This window comes from Ambystoma mexicanum, chromosome 8, assembly GCF_040938575.1.
Source record: "Ambystoma mexicanum isolate Mex_15411 chromosome 8, UKY_AmexF1_1, whole genome shotgun sequence".
Lineage (NCBI taxonomy): Eukaryota > Metazoa > Chordata > Amphibia > Caudata > Ambystomatidae > Ambystoma > Ambystoma mexicanum.
This window is the reverse complement of record NC_090929.1, coordinates 713,648,141-713,666,171: the sequence shown is the minus strand read 5'-3', so window position 1 is coordinate 713,666,171 and position 18,031 is coordinate 713,648,141.

Genomic DNA, 18,031 nt, shown 5'->3' with positions numbered 1-18,031 from the left:
CAAACTGTCTTGTTATGTCTAGGGTGGATGTGAGTAGGTCTCCTTGTGGATTTTTAATCTGGATTAGAGTCTGATCTGCCCTTTTCCCCCTACGGTATCTTGCCAAGACTCAACAGTGCCTTTAAGCCATAGAGGCCCACTCCAGGAATTTATATCTGGGTGGGCCAGGTTTGTGATCAGTGGGGCACAATTTTCATTGTGTGTGGGTGTAGTAGGGCCCTACACATTTTCTGTAAGCCAGATTTTTTAGAGCCGTGATCCGGTAAAAAATTTCTTCCTGGATTTGAAACATCCATTTGCCCTTAATTTACCTTTAGACTGTTTTATACAGTGCAGTAGACTGGATTCAAACCCAGGTTGTCAGGACCAGTGTTGACACACTTATCCACAAGATGACTTGAATCTCTGATAAAGATGCTTGTTAAGATTTCACTCCGTGGCACATTTAGGGAAAAAGGATTCTTGCGCAAGGCTGACTGATGGTCCCGGGTAGGTGGGGCATGGGTGTGGTGTTTATGGTGGGAGTAGTTAATCGCTGCCATTAGTGCAGCAAATTGTAGAGGAGCGGCTGTATACATCTACAGGATACCCCACACCCCTTCCTCCCATATGTTGGAGAAATGAAACCGTGCCGTGTTTGACACCTGCCATTGTGCCAATACTGCAGCGTGTGTCCCAAAGAAGATACCGTTGAGACAATCTTACCGAATGTATCACCACAGTGATGACAACCTAAGGGAGGAACTCCCTGAAGGAATATGAACTAGAGCAAAGAAAGAAGCTAGTGATGTCACAAGAGACATACACGACCTCCCGAGATACTGGCTGAAGAGGATGTATGAATCCTACAGAAACTAATGATGAAGTAAAGAATCAGGTGAGCTTTTAAATACGAACAAGAAGATTATACGTGCACAAAGTGCTGCAGAAAATCAACAGTTCAATAATTGTACAGATGCTGAAATGTAAGGTAGACTAATTCATCATAGAAGCTGGCTATACGTAGTGAATGGAGCGCAGGCGATGCCACCATTGTATAGAAGCTGGACATCAGTATCATGAATTTAGTAAGCTAGGACCCTTGAAGCGGGAAGAGAAAGCTGTGTCGCAGCAAGAATAAGCAGAATCGTGGAGCTAAATGGCGAGGTTGTCTGGCTTGGAGTCAAGACTGTTAATCTGTGTTTTTTATGGTTACAATAAGCTAATCCATTCATTCATTAATTTAAAGTCTGTTTAGCACTATGGTATGTTCTCAGCTATCATGGATCAACATTTGTTGACAGCCATGCAGAAAGATATAATACAATTATACTAGTTATGTATAGGGCAAATTCTAGTTTTCCAAGCGCTAAATGTGGTCTGTTTTTGTCCATTATGAATCAGGCTTTGCTGAGCACGCAAGGAATTGTGTCCATGATAAATGCTGACTGCAGCTGAACACACAGTGTAGTGATGTTATTAGAAGAACTTGTCTGTTGGCAGACTGTCAGCTATTCTTTCGCACAGAGAAACAGCCTTGACTGCGGAGATAGCATGACAAATGTTTTTGTTTCTGCAGAGTCAGGATGTCTTGTACGAAAGACAAGAATGTACGCACAATATGCCTTGCTTTCTTAGATTATATGTTCCAGCACAGTACATGCTGTTTCCATGAAATGCTTCTACGCCTGTAATGTATGCGAATGCCACTATGTATAAACAGTGAATTTCTGTTCAGTGGAGGAGTGAGTGGAGTAGCGAGTGCTAGTGTGTGGTGTGTGCTAGTGCTAGAGTGTTAGTGCTAGGGGTATTGCCTTGTTAGTGAGCAGCGGACTTCATCTGCTATGCCTAATAAACTGTTTCCCGTTTACTATCTATCTCCGTGTCTCTTGTGATCTTATTTTGTTTCCATAGTACATATTTTGGGACTTACAAGACTGAAGCAGCCAAGGTCAGCTATCTATTCTGGAAAGGAGCAAACATGCGAAGGATGAATCATCCCTTGTTAAGGTGCAAAGAAAGAACACCAAGAGCGCCGAGTTTAATTCATTTAGAGCATTTAAAACCTGCAAAATTGAACAAATTATGGTCTCCTGTCACGTGAGCCAAGGATGAAAATGGAGTTCGAACTTGGAGTCCCAGAACACGATAGTGAGTGCTCTCACTCCCATGTATTCTAAAGACAAGGCTACTTTGCAAGGCCAAGTTCAAAGACAATCTTCATGGAAGAAGGCATGGGCAATGAGAGAAATTAGGCTAAGATGAGAGATGCTGGGCTAATTGTATGGGGAGGTACTGTCGTGCCCCATCTCCTTGCACCTGGGTCTGAGCCGACATGCTGCTAAGTGAACTGAATGTTCCAGACATGGCACAAGCATGCCAACCAATTATAGTGGACCATATAACGAAGGACCTTATAATTTGAAAACCAATGAGAAACTGTGTATCTAATGTTTCTGAAGATGACATGTTTTAGAGGTAGGCATTTGTTGTCCACCTGATAGTGGACAGCCAATCACAATCCTAGTTCCTATAGAATGTGTACTTAGATGTTCCCCTTGAGCCAATCCCGACCCTTGATAGGTTTTTCATTATTGCCACGTAGTATGATGTCATCTTTGACATATTTTTGATATATAGACTGTGTAAAGATCGTTGAGAGAACCTGAGCGTACGTCCGTTGATGTTTGTTGTAAAATCTCGGTTTTAGATAATTGTTAATAAAACAGTACTTTGCCATCTTCCTGAGATGGTCCGGTTATTTGGACTTGGAGTTATTCTGTGTGATCTCAACCATTACATATGCACGTTCCTAAAGGGCCCTAAGCTCAAAATGTTACATGTTTTTTAAATTGTCTTTTTCTACTATTGGAGCTGTGTGTTTAGGGGTGTTAATCTGGTTGGAAACAGCATGTTCACCGCACCAGGCTGACATAGTGAATTGAATTGATTGTTTATTTATATAGTGCCTATACGCAATGTGTTTCAAGGTGCCTCAAGGCAGGAAGGGAACAAGGGAGAATACAGTGACATTCTTATAAGTCCTTGATCCATTGAGAATGTGAAATTAACTATCGTAATCAGCCTGACAATATTTCAGATAGTGCAAGAACTTTTGACAGTGATAAGGAGGGGAGGGGGGCGGGAAGGAGAAAGAGAGACAAGTGGCTACATTACTATGCCTGACGACAATTGAGGTAGTGCCGGAATTAAACAATAGGAGGGCGGGGGTCTGGAGTAAAGGGAGAAAGAGAAGAACAAAACAAGTGACTATCAAACTAGGCCTTACGACATTTCAGATGGTGCTGGAGGGGGAGAGGGAGGAGAAAAACATAAGAGGGAGGGAGGTGGGGAGACAAACAAGCTGCTATCAGACAGATCAAGAGACATTAGTGATAGAGTAAGAGCTATTGACAATGATAATGGGTGGTGGCAACGAGAATGAGACAGACAAGCGGCTACATTACTATGCCTGATGACAAATGAGGTAGTGCTGGAATTTAACAATAGGGGTAGGGGTAGAGGGGGTTGGAGTAAAGGGAGAAGGGGAAGAACAAAACAAGCGACTATCATTCTAGGCCTGACGACATTTCAGATAGTGCTGGGGGGGGCAAGTAAGGGAAGGGGGAGGAGACAAACAGTTGATGCTATCATACTAGGTCCGGGACAATTCTGATAGATTAAGTGCATAGAAAAAAAGTAAGGGAAGAAGGGAGAAGGTAAAGGAAGAAGGAGCAGAGATAGAAAACTGAAGAAGAGCAGAGAAACAGAGGGGAGAGCGAATACAGTTGCAGTGGTCAGTAAAACACAAAATATTGCAGGGAACAGAAAATGTGAGCAAGGATTCAAGATGACGATGGGCACAGCAAGGGTCAGGGCCACCCTGAGTACAGGATCCAAGGGAGGGCCAGAATAAGAGTTGAGAAGGTGAAGCAATAAAAGTCAATGGGCCCACAAAGTAAAATCCAAGCGATGGCAACAGGTCGTGATGGTGAAACCATAGTGAAACAAGACAACTCGAACTGAGGTTATGGAGAAATGGGGGGGGTGGGAAAAGGGATAGGGAAAGGGGAAAGAAAAGACAGGCAGAGCAGTGTTGGGGGAGGGGCAGAGCAAACAACAAGGGGGACCAGGGAGGGGGTGGGGGTACAGAAGACATCACAGGGACCAGGGAGGGAGTGGGGTCACAGAAGACATCACAGGGACCAGGGAAGCGGTGGGGGCAAAGCAAACATTACGGGGGGCAGGGAGGGGGTGGTGGGCACAGAAGACATCACAGGGACCAGGGAGGGGGTAGGGGGCAAAGCAAATAATATGGGGGGCCAGGGAGGCAGTGAGGGGCACAGAAGACATCACATGGACCAGGGAGGGGGTGGGGGCAACAAAGATATAACGGGGGCCTGTGAGGGGGTGGGGAGTACAGAAGACATAATGGGGGACCAGGGAGGGGGTAGGGGCACAGAAGACATCATGGGGGACCAGGGAGGTGGTGGGGGGCACAGAAGACATAACAGGGACTAGGGAGGGGTTGGGGGGCAAAGCAAACATTATGGGGGGCCAGGGAGGGGGTGGGGGCACAGACAACATCACAGGAACCAGGGAGGGGGTGGGGGGCAAAGCAAACATTATGGGGGGCCAGGCAGGGGGTGGGGGCACAGACGACATCAAGGGGCCAGGGAGGGGGTGGGGGGCAAATCAAACATTACAGGGGGCCAGGGAGGAGGTGGAGGGCACAGAAGACATCACAGGGACCAGGGAGGGGGGCACATAAGACATCATGGGGGACCATGGAGGGCGTGGGGCACAGAAGACATCATGGTGACCAGGGAGGGGGTGGTCAAAGCAAATATTACGGGAGCATGGAGTGGGTGGGGGGCAGAGAAGACATCACAGGGACCAGGGAGGTGGTGGGGGACACAGAAGGCATCACAGGGACCAGGGAGGGGGTGGGGGGCAAAGCAAACATTACAGGGGGGGGCAGGGAGTGAGTGGGGGGCACAGAAGACATCACAGGGACCAGGGAGGGGGTGGGGGGCAAAGCAAACATTACGGGGGCCAGGGAGAGGGAGGGGGGCTCAGAAGACATCACGGGGACATGGGAGGGTGTGGTGGGCACAGAAGAAATCACAGGGACCAGAGAGGGGGTGGGGGGCAAAGCAAACATAGCGGGGGGCCAGGGAGGGGGTGGGGGGCACAGACAACATCATAAGGACCAGGGAGGAGGTGGGGGTCAAAGCAAACATTACAGGGGGCAGGGAGGCCGTGGAGGGTACAGAAGACATCACGGGGACCAGGGTGGGGGGCACAGAAGACATCATGGGGGACCAGGGAGGGGGTGGGCAAAGCAAATATTACGGGGGCCAGAGAGGGGGTGGGGAGCACAGACAACATCACAGGGATCAGGGAGGGGGTGCGGGGAAAAGCAAACATTACAGGGGGACAGGGAGAGGGAGGGGGGCTCAGAAGACATCACGGGGACCAGGGTGGGGGGCACACAAACATCATGGGGGAACAGGGAGGGGGTGGAGGGAAAAGAAGAAATCATGGGGGGACAGGGAGGGGTGGGGACAAAGCAAACATTACAGGGGGTCAGGGAGGGGGCGGGGGGCACAGAACACATCACAGGGACCAGGGAGGGGGTGGGGGCACAGACGACACCACAGGGACCAGGGAGGGGGGCACAGAAGACATCATGGGGGACCAGTGAGGGGGGGCAAAGCAAACATCACGGGGACCAGGGAGGGTGTGGTGGGCACAGAAGACATCACGGGGACCAGGGAGGGGGTGGCAGGCAAAGCAAACATTACGGGGGGCCAGGGACGGAGTGAAGGGCACAGAAGACATCACGGGGACCAGGGAGGGGCTGGGGGCAAAGCAAACATTACGGGGGCCAGGGAGAGGGAGGGGGGCTCAGAAGACATCACGGGGACCAGGGAGGGGGTGGGGGGCAAAGCAAACATTACGGAGGGGCCAGGGAGTGGGTGGGGGGGCACAGACAACATCACAGGGACCAGGGAGGGGGTGGGGGGCAAAGCAAACATTACAGGGGGGCAGGGAGAGGGTGGAGGGCACAGAAGTCATCACGGGGACCAGAGTGGGGGGGCACAGAAGACATCACAGTGACATGGGAGGGTTGGGGGCACAGAAGGCATCACAGTGACCAGGGAGGGGGTGGGGGCACAGGAGACATCACAGTGAACAGGGTGGGGGTGGGCAAACAAACATTACGGGAACAGGGAGGGGTGGGAGCATAGAAGACATCACGGGGACCTGGGAGGGGGTGGGGCGCAAAGAAAACATTATGGGGCCAGGGAGGGGGTGGGGGGCAAACCAAACATTACAGGGGACCAGGGAGGGGGTGGGGGCAAAGCAAATATTACGGGGGGCCAGGGAGAGGGAGGGAGGCTCAGAAGACATCACGGGGACCAGTGAGGGGGCAAAGCAAACATTACAGGGGGCCAGGGAAGGGGATGGGGGCACACAAGACATCATGGGGGACGAGGGAGGGGGTGGGGGCAAAGAAGACATCATGGGGGAACAGGGAGGGGTGGGGACAAAGCAAACATTACAGGGGGTCAGGGAGGGGGTGGGGGCACAGAACACATCACAGGGACCAGGGAGGGGGTGGGGGCACAGACGACATCAAAGGGGCACAGGAGACTTCACGTGGGCCAGGGACGGGTTGGGGAGGGGGTCAAAGCAAACATTACGGGGGGCCAGGGAGGGGGTGGGGGGAAAGCAAATATGACATGGGGCCAGAGTGCTGTAGGCAGGCAGAATGAGAGAGGCCTCGTTGTGGGCCTTGGTTTGTGTGTGCCGGCTCCCGTTCCCGATTGTCCTGATTGGACTATCTAGGGCAATGCAACCAATGGGAGGGGGGAGTAATGCCACACCAGGCATCTCACTTAGGTGCAGATGAAAATACGTCCATCTTAGAAGGACCGAGCAAATGAGGCACCAGATGCATGCCACAGTACATGGAACGAAAAACCCAGGCAGTGTGTAAGAAACAGGTTGAAACATCAATTTAAATGCATCAAGATGCAAAAATTGAAACAGCAGCGCGATGCGCACTGTAAATGCCGGGTTTACCAGCTGATGTGTGCTGATGGAAGAAGGCTTGCAGGCAATGAAGAAAAAGATGTCCGAGCGAGGACAGCAAGGCTCCGAGTGCTGCAGGCACATAAGGTGATTTGCCCAGGTTCACTCAAGATGTTCAAATGTTCAAATGGGAAATCCGCTCTCGCCTTCCACCTGCTCATCCTTCCAAAATCACAGGCTCTCCAGTACCCCTTCCACAGTCGTCTGCTCTCTTCTTCTATTTGTTCCTTTATTTCCTTCAATACGCTCCCTCACTACTTTGACCTAGCGTTCGCTACTCACTTCATCTTCCATGCGTTCCCCCATCTCCAAAAGGAAAACTATTGCCAAAGCATGAAAAATGAAAGCTGCATACTGCAGAACTCTTAATAAGAGTTTGAACGATGATTCCCAATTAATCATGCCCTAAGATAAATGGGTTCAGCATAATACTATAAATGAGTTAGAAAAAAAATTGTACAAAGCAAAAAAGAAGCAAAAAGTGTGACAATATCAATCTATCTATCTTCCCTTCCCATCTGCTGTCCCCTTTCTATTGTTTCCACTCCTCCTTCACCTTTCACCCCCATGCCACCTTTAATCAGCTCCCCCGGACTGTCATTCCCATTTACAACCACTTCCACCTGCCCTATCCTTCCCCCACCATGTCTTCTTGGGCTGGCTGGGGAGAATCAAGGATGATGCCACCTCCTCCTCTGCAGGGCCTGAGCAACAAGCCCACCAGTCCTTATTTCATCTAAGATGGTGTGCGCTCAACAATACCTCCCTGAATACTGTGGCTACTTCCAGGTGGCCACGGAGGAGGTGCTTGTGGTCCAGCCATTTTGTTGTAAAAGACAGCCCCTTTCCCCCTCGATACATATTGAAGCAAGGAATAGGATATTTAGTTTTTTTTTAAAAAATGACATTTTGAAGCACAACATTGTATTTTTTGTTACAATTTTGCAGCACATTTTAATTCAGTTGAGGGTGTGTGGGAGTGCTGGCATGCAGGAGAGAATGAGATCAGGAGGTAGACAGTGCAGTTTGAGGGGTTTCCGGCCTCCTGGTATCACCCCTGGTTGGATGTGGCAGGGAGGAGGGGTCGCCGGTCCCCTGCATCCCCTGATACATCTTTGTTTGGAACATACTGTTTACGTACTGTTCAGAGGAGAATTGCCTAGCATTTCGGTGCTGGACTGCCCCTGGGCAGGACAAAGGCTGATATGTGGGGATATGTCTTCTCTGTGAAAAGAACAGTGAGCTAAAGACTTGGTTGAGACTCTCCCAGGGGCCATCCACCCAAGAACAAGTCAATGGGCTGTGTTCGTGCTGGTAGAGAGTTCCCCAGACCCCACCTGTTTTACTGTTCATAATATGCAATTTTCCATGATGACTTCTTATTTGACACGTTTACTTTGCTTTTCTATTGAATGTCACAATTTCATTCAATAAACGTGGCCTTATATTTTTGAAAGAAAGATTGTGTGTGTGTGTGTGTGTGTGTGTGAGACTCCTTGGCGCGCCCTAACCCCTGCGCTGGCCATCTATTAAACCATGAGTGGAGCTTTTTTTCAATAGCTCATACTGCAAACTGAATCCCTTCTATGGGCTCCTAATTTTGGCAGGAAACACACAGCGAGATTACATAATTTGCCCAGGATTACACACTTTGGTTAAGTGGTAAAGCCAGAATTTGAGCCTCGCCTGAAGTTCGGGTACTTGATCACACATCAAGTTGGTACAAATATGTATTGAAGTTTGCTTTTAAATATCTATAATAATACAATGCTGAGTCTTGGTACACAAGTCACTTTTTTTTACAGCATTTTAAATTGTACTTTTAGCCTGCTTGCCATAGCTGCTACTTTGTATATAAAAGCAAATTTAAGAGAAAGAGCTAATTTATAGGGGAAAAAAGGTAATGTTATGAATTGTAGACTTTTATACCAGTGATTGTAAGCCATGAAAATGAAATGTTGTTTATTATTGTAAGTTTCTGTATTCAATTTTTCTCTTTAGGTTTCTTTTTCTTGCTTCACTAACTTCTTTTGTAAAGGTTTGTAATAAACCATAAACAATAATAAATAATATTCAATTGTATACAGATTTCTTTAAAAATGCATGAGTCATATGATAAAACAACCCAACAATGTGTACATCATTGTAGAATTGGGTTGATGAAAATGAGTATTGGGGTAATTTTGTTTTGAATCCTAGATTGCATGGAGGGGACCACTCCTGTTTGCACTTCTTTGCAAAAGTGTCCCTACAGGCAATTTGAATTATTTCCACAATGTACTGGAAAAGTAAATTGCAAAACATAGGTAAAATCGCCTTTTCTGGAAGTGTAAATCTCTCCCACAATTAACGATTTGGAATCCACTTGCTTTTACCAAAAAAGCTACAATCATAAGTGGTGCTTTCCCAATTCCTGCACAGTGGAAAAGGTGGCAGTAAAATGATTTGATTGTAGCTTTATTTTCCCCATCCAGAATGGAAGCCGACACGCTCCAGAATACTAATTAATGAGAATTTACAAAAAACATCTCATACAGACACAAAGTGAAATGAAATGCAAACAACGCCATTGTTTCACAAAGCTTGTTAAATAATCTGCATCCAAGACATGTTAAAAAGATAAGGCCTCACTGGGAGGGCCAGTGCAGCTCTGGATGATTTTGAGGGGAGAAAGGCAGAGCAGGATGCCCCATGGGCATTTGTCCCTTGTCCGACTGTAAAATCCACCTATGATTGCACTCTGCAAGAAATATTTCAATGCCCTTCTTTTAGGTTTAACAAATGTGCACCGTTTAAACTTTGCCAGAAACATAGTAGGACAGTCTATTCTCTTGTGTTATTTTCACGGTTTCATTGTCAATCCTTTGAGAGGCAAATGTTTATTGGGGGGACGTGGGAACAATCCTCCAATCCTGCACCCCCGCCCTGTCACTGGTGGGATCCCACAGTAAATAACTTCAATTTCCGTCACTGCTTTAACCAGTTTTTTCCTACTTTACAAACAAGATTCACAATACACAAAACATGTTCAGTTTGCATACAAACATTGTTAATGGTTACTCAAATGGTGTTATTAAGGCAATACTCAGTCCATTTCATGAAACGTTCTGGCCAGGTAGGCTGGGCTTCCCCACAGACAAAGATGCATACTATTTAGGTCATAACTCCACTGATAAGTTTGCTTGAGCAGATGATCTGAAGTTGGTCCATACTTGCCATCCTAGCCTTGATATGTTCAGGTAGGTTCTTGTTGGACCAACACAGTGAGGTGCAGTTTGATTCTGTAGGTGTTGCAAACAAGGCTCCCACATCTGAGCATATATACTTTCAGTTAGGGAGACACACTAAAACCAACACACATTGCCAAAGCCAACAGTTTGGGCTTCTCTTGAATGCACATGGGAAAGGCATTTGCCAGGCACTGCCATAAGGGTACCATCTGGCAATAAGGTGGGGACATCTAGAAAATGTTGCGAGTACCTAGTCATATGATGCAATTGTCTGGCAAATGCCTGTGCAATACATATACACATGCCAAAATAGTTGGTTTTGCGATTGCTTGTTTTAGGATTCCAATGCAAGGAACAGATGCGAAGACACCCATGTTGCTTTAAAATCTACTGGCTGAAAACACACATTTTTAAGAGATTTTGTATTATGACAAGAGTTCATTTACAGAGGCAATTAAGTCATTAAACACTCAAAAGAATGCTTCGATATAACACAAGCAGGCCCAATACAGCACAGACATCGATGCTACTTTGTGACAGAGTTAGCTCAAAGAGTACCCAAGAGGGGATGTTTCAGAAGGGAAAGGGGCAGGAAGTTGGTGGGAATACCACAGGGATTAACATGGAAATGGATGGGCAAATGACCAAACGCGTCCATAGAATGTGTGTCCCTCCTAGCATCCTTTCTCCATGCTATTAGTGGTCCAATGCAATCATTCTGGCTTACAATAATAGCCTAATTCAATGCCTTACATCAAATCACTTTTGATTTTACTACACTCCCCCCGTCCAGAATTACATTTTTCTTACTGCCAACCTGATTGTTTCACTTAAACTACAAGCAGTTCATGCAGCAGAATATATACTTGGAATGTAATTTGTAAGTGCCCTCAGTCTGATGGATGTAAGTCTCTGAATCAATCATAACCACTGGCATTGCTTTGGTTAGGCTTCTATGCCGTCGTTTGCAATTCAGCCTTGGTATCCCTGCTACTTATGTGAGCAGCCCTGCCCCAACTGCTGGACCATAAGGCCTAAAAAGGCTTGCGTTGTATTATGTTCCAGTGAATGTAATGTGTCAGGGTCCTCCGCCATTTATGAGCGTGGTGTAGAAGTCTGTGCCCAAGCATCATCAACTGCCATTTATTGTTTGCTACAGTTAACCATCTCATTAGGCATGAAAGGAACAACAGTTGTATTCCCACACATAAAAAACGACTTTAAATAACAGAAATCAACTTCAATAGGATTGAAAGACTAGCTACCTTGTAAACGACCTATCCAGTGAAAATGTCCCTTGAAAATAGGCAGTCTTGACAAAAAGCAGCTGGGAAAAGGCTGTGGTCACACATAAAGTCGCTGAGTTCCATTATAGGGAAGACGGGGAGCAGGGGTTGCAGGGATGTCCCCACTCCCCTTGAATGTTTATTGGGGTCGGGGGCAGTGTGGGTGTCTCCCGCTTCCATTTCATGAAATACATGGGACAATACAAAAAGAATCAACAGAATGACAGCATTTTCGCCGCAACCTATTCCTGGCGAGTTTTTGTCATGACTGACTTTTTTTGGGGACATTGTGACATGGACCTGTGAACCAGAGTGCACAGTGGGGTGCAGTAAAAAAATGCAACGCGGGATCTTGCTAGTTGTAGGCTACCTGCTTGAGCAAGTTTTCTCCCGTTCTTAGAGGTGTGAATGGACCTCCATATCCCTGGTCATTTCATGGCTGTGTGGCATAAATCATTGCCCAGGGCAAAAAAAACAAATCCTGACCGTGCCTCCTGCAGTGCAGCCCCTCAGAATGTGAATAGCTAAATCTGCCCTGCCTGTTTTTACCCCCTAGTATCCTTTAATCCCCCCCCAACCACTGGGTCCCAGTGGCAGTTAACTTTTTAAAGTTTGCATAGTTAAAACACATTCAACCTTTTGCAAAAAAAGAAAGAAAAAAGGAAGAAAAAAATCCCACCTCTGACAAGACCTCCATTCTAGTGGGTAAGGGGTTGGCCTTGGGGGGCCTCGCCCCCTGGCCCCACTGCCTGAAGCCATTCTCGTCCAGTTATTTTACACACCAGAAAAGCTTCTTTAGTAGTGCTTCTATCATAACAGTTAAAATAGCGGCTTCCGGTATAGCCTACTAGGACCTCTGCCCAGAGGGCAAATGATTAAGAAGGAGGTGATTTGCTATTCTCCTATTTCACAATACACACATTTGCCAGAAGTATTTCCCTTCCATCGCGCTTTAAAATGTAAAAAAGGTAATCTACCTAAACGCAGTTTAGCTATGGCATTTTTTTTTATCTTTAGGGAAAGAAATGTCCAGGTATTTGTTTTATAAAACAAGACTACGTTCTTTTTCCAAGTACCCAATTCTGCCAACGTCTTGGTAGTTCTATAGACTCCCAAATCCTTCTCAAGAACCATTTCTCAATACGGTGGCCTCAATGCAGTTGTATAGCATAGGTCAAACCCACTCGGATTATCCCAAAACACAATCCGCCTGTACAAAACACTAAAATGGCATCAGCAACTAGAGAAATGTGTGATGGGTGGTTGCAAATGGTTCCAACCGTTATAGAGGCTGCACTTTCTCGCATGCTTTGGTGGTGTATACAATGTTGGCTGTTGCGGCGGCCATCTTTGGTGCAGAACTAAGGGGCCATGCTAACACTGATGCACTGTGAAGGCGGATAATGGAATTCTAAGACGTGTGTTGGGTCTGCCTACTAGTGCCCTAAACATTCAGACGAAATTGGAAATGGACTGGTATGGTGCATACTACTTAGTGACATTGAAACGGTTGCAGTATTGGCTTAAGCCGTGGAGTGCCTTCGAATTCCATATGTTAATCGAAGGCTTGCCGGATGTTTTCAAGCAGCAGGGGGTGACATTAGACATTGCACAGCCAATGTACTGCTCATGTTTTGCAGTAGTTGTGGTTTCCTGAGGGTCATTCCAGAGGAGGCCTTAACCATAAGGGACGGACTGATTTCTAAGGAATGTGGTTGCCTGTCCCACTTGCAACATCCAAGCCTAATGCACGTTCTGTACGTCTCTTTTCCTCGCCTGCCGCTCACTCTCACCCCCTTGTCATCGTAGACATGGCCACTTCTGTCTCTCTCTTACTGCCCACTAAACCGACCTCCTGTTCTACCTTCTTCACAATGGTTGGGTACACTGCTGCAGGGGCTAGCCTCTGATCGCAGAAGATGCTGTGGCCTTAAGCAGTGGTGTGGCTAGGACTCCTTATCAAGACGGGCCTATTCCTCATGTTCTTGGGCACCCGGCATGGCAAGCCTACGGGCCTCGATTTGATTTTTCGTAACATTTTCTGGTGCTTTTTGTTGCATAAACCAGGCACAAAGGCATCGCAGCACTACACAATATTTATTCTGAACTGTCATGGCAAAGGTTGTGCATTAGCGACCAACAGCAGCAATAATAAAGGTGATGAACGAAAATGTAAATCTATGCATACCTCCAACCCCTCAGCCCCCAGAAAACTCTCGCTTGTATGAGGCAGTTTACAAAATGCCAAATAAATGAAATCTATATTCTAACAAGACTAATAAAATCCCCCTTTATAGTGTGTCTGAGCAAGCATGAGTTCTCATTTTGCATAAGAGGGTGCTGGCAGGTTTTGCCTCATTCTTCTCCATGAAAGGCAAATGCCCCATGTGGTAATGCAGGTAGATGCCATGGGTGAGACGGGTTCTTCCTGACCCCACGTCACACTCTGCGAGGACAGTTTGCAACTTTTGCTGGAGATGAGCTCTAGCAGACCCGCCCTGCATTTCCTTAGTTCGCCCTTTCTGCACCCTGCAGCTCGCTGGATGTTTCTAACTTTGACTCCTATGATCCCTCACCATTGACTATGCTGGCTAGGGCTGATGGGAGTTGTAGTGCAAATCATCTGTAGACAAAGGTTGCAGACCACTGCTCTAGAATCTGGAATCTGATGGAATGTAGTTGGGTCTTGTAAAGCGCAACCTCAGATATTCCGGCAACCTCTTAGAACTCTATTGTGCAAGAGAGGGATGGCAGAGTTGGATATAGTGAGGCGTTAGGGAGAGGCAATATGGGAAACCTGGGGTGTTGATGCATGCAGATCAGACACACTTCTGAACTGTGTGCTAGTGGGGTTCTTGGTAGGTTGGGCGAGGGTGCATGGGGTCTGTGATACCATAGTAAAGCCGTAGGTGATGATATTCTGCTCTTTTGTCTGGCATCAATGTGAGCCTCGTGAGCCTGGGTGTTTCTGGGAAGAGTCGTCCAGAGGTGGGAATGTTGGCAAAATGGAGGATGCTGAGTGTGGGATCGCGGTTAACGATGAAGCCTCCATGGTGCTGCAGTGTGTGTGTGTGTGTGTGTGTGTATTTGCTCTTTACTGCATGTGGTGCTAGGTGGATATATGGAGGTTGATCAGTGGGTTAGAGGAGTGGGTCAGTCATTACAGACCATGTCTCTGGCTGCCTGGTTGCTTGTGTTCATTTGAATTAAGTACACTCAGGATTATTATCTTGCTTTTTTGTACTTATCTGAAAATACATGTTACAATGAGGACTTTTCTTGCTTACTGATGCTCAGGGATAACTTGTGTCAGTCTTTAGCAAACAGCACCTGAGATATTTCGATGGAGTTCACATCTAAGCTTGAAAAAGTGTTCCTGTGCTTATTTCTTGATGATTTAGGGGAAACCTGGCATGTGTCATGTTGCTGAGGTGCGGCTCGATGGATGTTTTCCTTGGCGTCAAGTAATGTGTGTTGTCACTGGTCTAGATGGATAGGCAGTACTAAAAGTTATCACTTGCTTGTTTCTCCATGGTTTAAGCATCTGAGAGTTGTGTCTGGTTTCACTGGGATTGGGTTGTAAACTTGGCGAATGTGCTTTTGGTGGATTTTCCAGGAGTAGGTACATCATCTTTGCTAAGGGTGAAGTTGATTGTTGTCAGATCAGTTGATGCAGGGTTATGTACAAGACCGATCTCTTATTCAGTTTCGGCCTCACGAATGGTGCCCATATTGGCATTATTTCTCTTCCTTCGAATTAGTGAAGAGTCAAGTTGTCAGTAGTTTCTGATCAGGGGAACGTCTTGTATGCAAAGCCACCTCACAATGGTGTTCCAGAGGGTAGCGGCTATAACCAAAAAGGCGGCTCCTCCTGGGCGTTTTCTGTTGTACTGTTGTGAGACCATCATCAGAATGCATCAAGGACATATTTGATCAACTTCTTCAGGGTTATGTCTGGGGCCTTCACGTGGAAGACCGCCCTGGGAAATGCATATAGCTTTCAATGCTATTTCCGGTTTGATTTGAAGCCAATAAAGAATCTATGATGTCGGGCTGATGCGTTCCCATCTTTTCAGTCTCAGCGTTGGTCTAGCTGCTCTGTTCCAAGTTCCATTAAGCCACTTCACTGGGTTTTCTTGGAGGCCTATCAAGAGGCTGTTGGTATTGTCCAATCTTGAAGGTTCAACTGCTACAATTGTGAGGGTTGTCTATTGCAATGACAAGTATGGTGTGATGCGTCAGGTGATTTTAAAGCAAAAGAGGAGGACGTTTCTGGCCAGTGCTCCCACTTGTGGTTCCTAGTAATGGAGCTGTTCATAAGAATCCCAAGGATTTTAAATATCCTGTTGGACTGCTTGCAGTCTCCCATCTCTACTGGCGAATGGATTCTGGTGGGAGGTATCGTCTTACTTCAGCAGGTCATCATTTCTTTCAATTAGAGATATGCTTCTGGCAAGGTCGGGTGGCAGTTTGTTGAGTCTGAGTTTAGTTTCTACATGATTTGGAGTTATCTGCGTTGTTGGAGCAAGTCATTGTGAGTTTGCTGATTAGATCTGCCAGAGGTGCCAAGCAAGCGTTATAAGATCCCTTTGGGGCACCACGTGTGATGTTACCCAAGGTGGAGTTGAATGGTGGCATGTGGGTGGTTTCTGCCCTGTTGGAGAGGGTTCATACATCATGATCATGTTAGCTCCATTCCTGCTCCAGACAGGCTTTTGTATCACATGCTACTGAGAGGCCCAGATTTACAAGGGTGCTTGAGATGTGACAGGCACAGATTGTCCCAGATAGCCAATACTTTTTTGGTTCTGCTCAGTGACCTGAATCCTTAGAATAACAATAATAGCTGTTATTTCAGTGTGGCTGGGATTTTCCTCCCTCTTAGCTCTCCTAGGAAGTACGGACTCATAGCTTAGTCAATTGTGTTTACTTATTTAACAATAAAGGCATCTTTTATGAACTACACCATCCAGCCACCACCCTTGCCCCATTCAATGTAAGCCCCTTTGTTTCTCTGCTTGGGAAGGAGGGGTGGGTAGCAAGAATCTTTGTATTATGCCATCTCTTTTACTCAGAAGGTTTCTGACTCTTAACATCTGATGAAAGTTTTTGAGACTTCGAAAACTAATCCATGATTCCATCGCAGCACCCGATTTTCTCTAGTCCAGTAAAAGGAACCAAAATAGAACATTTGTGACTCCAGTGACTGCAAAGCTAAACCCAAAGGGAGGGAGTGTAGGGGTGCCTGAAAATCTCACTATGAATGAGGTCATAACCACAGCGACAGTTTAGATGGCTGCTGCTCTTCATGCTTGGGGACTTTTGATCTTACTTATTTGATTGTCAAAGTTCATTATTATCAATTTCAAAAAGGTTTGTCTGCAGACAGGATACAGATAAACATGCAGATAAACATGGGTTTTGGCAATAGGCATACAGATGATTAATAAATAACCCGGTTATGTAACGAAAACCAAACATATCGATGCTGTTTTATGGCACCTTCAGCTGCAGGGTTTTTTTTTGCAATACCATCACTAAATTGGCTAAATGTTAGCCCAGGGTAATTTTTTATTAAAATATATATCTTCCTAAACATACTAGCAAGGTAAGCAGGAGCTTTTTATATTTACCAATAGGTCAAGTGGTGGTAAAATCACGGATACGAACTCTTTGCTTGCATCTAACTTGGACACATCTTTACTTACACACTGAAGCCTTCTAAACCGGAGGCACCATTTTAACTACTTCCGGTGCTACTCTGTTATGCAAACATAAAACATGAGATACATTTACAGCCCAGAGAGGCCACTTCTTCACCCACAGATTAACCTACGTTCAGATGTTCGGGTTGTGTTCAGATTACATACCTGCGCTGGATAGTGCAAGTTAAGATTGCTGAGCGAAATACTCGTTTTTGGGTTATTTTGCTGCAGCAGTGTTAAATACCACAAGAGAGTATTGTACGAGGTGGTGGTAACTTGGCCATAAGGACTCGCTTCATCGATCACCTGCGCTTCTTGAATTTTATTCTTTTAAAAAAAAAAATCTGTGGTGAAATGTGTGATACATTTTAACAACAAAAAAACACACAAGGTCTAATGTAATATCCTTCTGGGTAAATATATCACTGCAAAAGCAAAATAATAAAACAACGTACTTTGTCACAAAATCTGAATTGTTGCCACGCTGGGCAGTTTTTGGCCCAGTGTTTCTCATCTCTTGGGTCATTTGTGCAATGATTTGTAAGGCAAAGTAGTCTTGTATAGCACAACCTCTGCTTCTTGGCGCTCCTGACTATGAAGGAGAATGTTTCTGTTCCTCTGAAGAACGCCAACGTTTTCTGCCAAACTGTAATGTCTAGGGGTATATTTATAAGAAAACAATTGCAGAGAGTTCGTGCCCACCCCCGAATCAAAGCGCCCCACCCATATA